Raw genomic sequence first — 6553 nt, 5'->3', positions numbered from 1 at the left:
AGAACTGATGGCGGCATTCAAGAGAATCCGGAAGGTCTAACCTTGTCTGTGGTATTCTGAGTAGGATTCAATGATTGAATGACTGTGACGTGCTTCAAACTCCTAGCATGCGGGGCGTTAGTGACAGACGCAAAAGAATCGATGGATTTTATTCCGGCCTGACCGAGAACCGACAGCTGATTTCCGCGTGCTGTGACAGAGCATATGCAATCGTTTTCACTGAGAGGATGGGAGGTAGCCATTGACAACGGTGAAACCCTACACAAGCTTGCCATGGAAAGGAGTAAGAAGGATTGGATGAAGACAGTAGGAAAGCAGAGAGACGGAAGGGAAGGCATCTTCATGCGCTTATCTGAAGTTCATACCAATGAATTACATAATAAGTATCTCTATCTTTATCTTTATGTTATTTTCGTTCATCATCATATCCATTTGAGTTTGCCTGACTAAGATTTACAAGATGACCATAGCTTGCTTCATACTAACAATCTCCGTGGGATCGACCCTTACTCGCGTAAGGTTTATTACTTGGACGACCCAGTGCACTTGCTGGTTAGTTGTGCGAAGTTGTGTAATGCCATGGTATTGAACACCAAGTTCTTGGGGTTCATGACCGGGGATTATGAGAGTTGTGAAAAATATTGTTCACAATTTCGCGCACCAGCCCTCTTCAATGGCACCATCTCACCATTCTGCTGCCGTTGCTGCTGCAAGCGCTTCAGCCATAGCTTCTACTCTTCTTCTTCTTGACGCCAGAGTGAGGTCAGAAGCTCCTACTCTTCTTACTTTTTATTAGTTATTATAAAATAGGATTTGTATTGATTATTGTTGATATGTCTTGATTATTCATTCGGGCTGCTTAGTGAAGTTTTCATTATATATATTTTTTATGAATTTGTTCTTAATCTTTTACTTGAAAATTTTTTTTGGTGCTTTAATTTTCTTTTCAAGTTCCTTGCTGCTTCAATTAGATGATCATTTAGAATCAATTAGAGAATTTATAAAAATTGGTTTGATGATGAAGAAATTAAAATAAATTATATGATTTAGGATTTGTTTGTTTTATAAATTTAGAATACTTTAAAATTTTATCAAATTTGTGCATTTGAGTTGCTTAGTAATAATGCTTGAAGCCTCTTGGTGGATAGATTAGGATTTAAACCCATGTATGTTGCTTTAATAATGATTGAAAAAATTAAAACAGAACAGAATTTAAAGTTACATAACTTTATCATATGATGTGATATGAGTCTGAAACTTTTGTTAAATTAAACTTGGAGGTGTCTAGTATAACCCCACCAAAAATTAAGAGAAATGATTTAGAATTTAATTTTTCATGATTTTTGTAAAAACCTTGTTGCCTGCTATTTTTCAGAAATTGCTAGGACAGAGGGCAAAGCTTTGAAACTTTGTACAAAATTTAATTTTAAAGCGATTGCAATGAAATTTGATTTAAATTAAAGTTTATGATAATCTATTTCTTTAACTAAGTTTAATATAGTTTATTCTGATGAAGCATTTTGAATGATTAGTGAATATGTCTAGCACATTTTTAATTGGTATATGCTCTTCGCAGATATGACGACTAGTAAAGATGTTACGGATCAGCCTAGTGGTTGTGGTCGTGGTCATCGTTGTGGTCATGGTCGTGGTCATGGGAGGGTTTCTGCCGGTACTGCTGAAAATTCTATATCCTTTCTCTGTACTCCGACTACCCCAGTGACATCACAGGTTGCGGATGCATCAGACCAACCGTTGATCAAGGTCTCAACCCCAACTACGTCCCTGCATCTATGGTGATGACACGCCTCCATCTGCTCAGTAGCCCACTGTCTTGGCGATGTCGCCTCCAGCAATGGATGCCATGGCGTCAGAATCTTCTCACAGAAGCTAGCCAGCTGATGCCCCTTCACCACCTCCCATCGTATGGTTGATAATTTGACCTGATGACGGAACAACGTAAGTACTAAAGTGTTTGATAACTCGTGATTAATGATTCTTGATTATTGATTCTAATTTTAGTGGATTTAGGGTTATATGTTTGAACTGCTAAAGTGTTTGATATATCGTGATTACTTATTATTGATAGTTGATTCTAATTTTAGTAGGTTTAGGGTTGTAGGTTTGAATTGCTGAAAGTGTTTGATATATCCTGTTTATTGATTCTTGATTATTGATTATAGTTTAGTGGATTTAATGGATTTATGAATTTTTCTTCTTGATTATTAACTGTTGTTCAATTGGTGTTGTTTAAGTTAATTGTTGATGGATAGAGTTTGTGGCACATTTTAGTTATAGATAAAACTGTGCTGAAATTTCTAAAAATTTCTCTATATATTATGGTTGTTTGCTTCTGAAGTTTTAATTTATATTGCCATATTGGTTTCTTTGTGGATTGTTAATAGGTTTGCGCTAAATAACAACGCATGTACTTAGAAGACGACCAACGTCATCAAGCTGATGTATGACCATCCATGGCCGAGTTACAAGAAGATCCCATCTAAGACTAGAGAACAATAGTTTCAGAAGTGGGTGGTAAGAATTTAATATAGTCAAACCTTCTTAGCTAGTTTATATCTTCTATTTTTTTAATATGATATATTTTGATTAACTAATTTTAAAGTTTCTTTATACATCTAAACTTTATATGGGACAAAGAGCATGATCTCATCATCAGGAAGATATACGACCACCGTATAGGTAGACGGCTGCAACAGATGCTGGAGGATGTACGTGAGAGGCATGACCACCTCACTTCCTGGCTCCACCCGAAAATCAAGAAGGCTCTGTACGTTTATTGGGAGACTGATGAGGGGTTCTCACAAACGGAGCTAACAGGGCATCGGCCAGGTCGTCCAAGTATACCGGCGGCTCAGCGATCTTCATGAACACTAAGGCCAGGATGACATGTAGATTCTCTAATTTTGTTATTAATTTAGTTATATTCATTGACATATCATTAGTAGGCATCCTAACATATTGTTTCAATGCAACATGTGCAGTCGAATTTGTTGGATCGCAATGCAACATTGGCGGAGACCTTCAAGTACACCCACACTTTGAAGGAGAACAAGGTGATATTTGCTTATCAGTGGTCTGTGGATCATTATGTGAGTAAACATCTATTCTTGTGATATAAAATTTTCAATTAACTGTACAGCTGTCATCTTAATCTTAATAACATGTGTTATACAGGAGTCCTATACGCAGAGATTGGAGGCCGCAACTCAGCAATCTCAGCAAAGTGGGGAGGACACTACTGGCTCTGCTACTTCAGTCGTCAATCCCGATGTGGTTTGGCGCGAGACTGACTCAGCACCATACAAGAACCGCGAATACGGGCTGGGATCATTCTTTTTCAGCAGCCTCCGCACTTCCACATCCGCCTCTGCCACCAGTCGAGCCGTCAATCTCGAGGAAGGCATTCATTTGAAGTTGTGCAGGAGCTCACCCGAAGCCTTCATGAACAGGCTTAGGAGCTGAACGAGACTCGAATGAGGTATCAGGAGATCCTCACACGCGTGAAGAATACGGATGAGCTCAGGCTGGAGTGGAAAGAGTAACTGGAGCAACTTCATCGAATGGAGCAACAGATAACAGTGTACCAGGTTTAGATATGCGCCAGTGTCACCGGCACTGTTGGTGGCAGCGGTGCTGCTGGTTATGATGTGGCCTACAGATTTTATCACCCTCTAGCGAAACTTTTTCATGGACGATTCTCAAAGAAAGGGTGATGGAACACCATTTGGGGGACTTCATTGCCAACCAAAAATCAAAAGCCTCATCTGGAAGCTTAACCATGATGGACTTGCTATCAGAGAGAAGATCCACAACCAAATCCCCCAAATTGGAGGTGATTGCTCATGCTGTTCTAAACTAGAAATGCTACTCCATTGTTGTGTTTTCTTCCCAAAAATTGAAAGGATCTAGAATCACTCATCTATAGTCAGGTTAATTTTCAGAAATCCAAACTTACATCCTTAACAATGGTGGAAAAATCTCACGAAATTAGTAAAGAACAGGTTTGATTCAAAGTTTTACCTCTCCCAAATAGCGTATTTATTGTAGAATGTATGACTTGCAGGAAACACTCCGATTTTCAAAAGAAAAAAAAATTGAGTCTAGAAAAATTCTGTTCCAAACTTTAATTCTAGTTGATAAATTCGCCAGACACAAATTGCACCACCACAAAAATTAAAATCAACATTTTTTCTTCTTCTTTCTTACCGTTATTTTTCCCTTTTTTTACACATTATTTTCTCATTTTTGTTTTTTATTAGGAATATTTCCATTTTTTATGTGATGCTTTTAGACCTATGATCTTTCTTATGATTGCACCTTTTATTGCAATAAAAAATATCTGAGAAAAAAAATAATTTTTTTTGTTAATATTTGACTCATCTTAAATTTTAAATACTAAATTTTTAAGGCCAAATGCTACTGTGTAGATGGCCAAAAATATCTACATGTATAGATTTGAGGTGTTGAAATGAGATTGGATTTTGCCTATAATATTGAAATCCACATTGATAAACAAATTATTATTGATGACCCCACCATCTGAATTGTTGCAGCAAAAAACAGGATGCAAAAGTAGATAAATTAGATTTAATTAGTATTAATAATTTTTTACTACTTTTATATCCTTTAAATTAAATAAATTGAATTTAATTAGTATTAATATTTTTTTTTAGTGTTGAGCCATAACATTAGTTGAATTTCGGATTTGAACGTGATGTCATACTTTCTGTGTCAATATAAAACTTTTTCTTTGTTTAAAAGTTATTATTTGTATTGATTTTGTTAAATAAATTTTATTATATAATATTTTTGCTATTCTTATTTTATGTTGTAATTATGAATATTTACAAAATACTATTACCTTTAAAAAAAGTTTTGAACAAAATTTTCTAATTATATATATAATAAAATTAGATTGATTTATCAAAGATATTTTTTTTATAATTTCAAATAATATAAATTTAATTTATCTGAGTGACAAAAAATAAAATGAGAAGCATTTTACATTATTATTTTTTAAAAAAATAATGGTACAAATATATTATACTTTTAAAATATTTTGTTACGTAAATTTAATGTGATAATAAAAAAATATTTAAAAATAATAAAAATAGTCATAAAATAATGTCTATTTTCTCTTTTACATGACCTATTACAATTTTTTTTAATTAAATACTAATATATATTTCTATATTAAAGAAACTATTACTATTGTTTTTTAATTTTTTTTTTACTATTACATTAAATTTATGCACGAAGAAAAAAGAATAATTTTATTAAAAAAAATTATCAAAAAAAGTTTTAAAGTCATAGTATTTTTTGTTATACAGGATAAATTAAATTTATATTATTCAAATTGATAAAACAAAATTTCTAACAAATTAATATAGTTTTATTAATTTTATTAATTAATAATCATTTTTATACCTAAAATTTGTTATCACGACAACAGAAACCTAAAAGGTTAGTACCTAAGTTCAATCCAAAAATTTCAGTAACTGGCCTAATGCAAAAAAATTTCATTAAATATTAATTAGATTAACTAATTTAAATGAGACACAAGCTTTTTTTATTATTTATTTACAATGAGACACAAACTTTAAAATTTTTTGTTGGTGTCAGTATTTTGTCTACAACAATTTAAATGGTAGGACCATCAGTAATAATTTGTTTATTAATATGGGTCTCATTATTATAGTCAAAATCAATCTTATTTTAACACCTCAAATTTATACATATAAAAATTTTTGAAATTATTAGCCCTCACGTTTTTCATAATAAAATACAGCCGTCAAATTACCAACTTTCTTTATCATGACGGCATGGTTCATCTTATTTAATAGCATCAAATAACGTTACATCCAATATGCTTAGAATTCAAAGTGATATTTGGTTACATCGTTACTGTTTTATCATATATATATATAGAAAACAAGTACTTTTCCATGGTTGTCGATATGTCCGAGTGGTTAAGGAGACAGACTTGAAATTTGTTGGGCTTCGCCCGCGCAGGTTCGAACCCTGCTGTCGACGATTTTGTTTTAAATAGATTATAGTCAAATAAGAATTCTATTGACATTGTTAGATAGATTATAGTCAAATAATTGCCTTCCCTTGAGGCTGGGTCCAACACTTGATTCCCCTTCTCTCTAATTTTATTTCGGCTGGCCCAATCTAAATTTTGGGTGTTTGTTTTTTGTTTCCCTTTAGTGGATCCCCTCTCCAGTCCATTAGGAGCACAACTAATTGTCTTCTCAAAATCTGCCTCCTCACTCATAACCGTCCCTCCCTCAACATCAAGCACACCTTTATTAAATATAGATAGTTGAAAAAAATAAAATAATATATTTTACTTAAGTATAAGTGAATATGTAATAAGCTTCCAAAAGTATTAACTACTCTTTATCAAAAAAAAAAAAAGGAAAATATCACTTCAATTTGAAAAGTATTTATTTTATTGACTCCTTTAAAATATAAAAATGTTTTCCGTGTCTTATTTTCTAATGGAATATATTCCTAATATTTTATATAT

General features: G+C 33.0%; 1 non-coding gene across 1 annotated transcript; it reads left to right on the top strand.

The window, feature by feature from the left end:
• Positions 1 to 5972: 5972 nt before the first annotated feature.
• On the top strand, positions 5973 to 6054 carry TRNAS-UGA (transfer RNA serine (anticodon UGA)). Its single transcript has one exon. It is a non-coding gene; the product is annotated as a tRNA-Ser (tRNA).
• Positions 6055 to 6553: the final 499 nt, after the last annotated feature.

Source organism: Arachis duranensis, chromosome 6 (assembly GCF_000817695.3).
Source record: "Arachis duranensis cultivar V14167 chromosome 6, aradu.V14167.gnm2.J7QH, whole genome shotgun sequence".
NCBI classification, from domain to species: domain Eukaryota; kingdom Viridiplantae; phylum Streptophyta; class Magnoliopsida; order Fabales; family Fabaceae; genus Arachis; species Arachis duranensis.
Note: the sequence above shows the minus strand (reverse complement) of the source record. Positions and strands in the feature narration are given on the sequence as shown.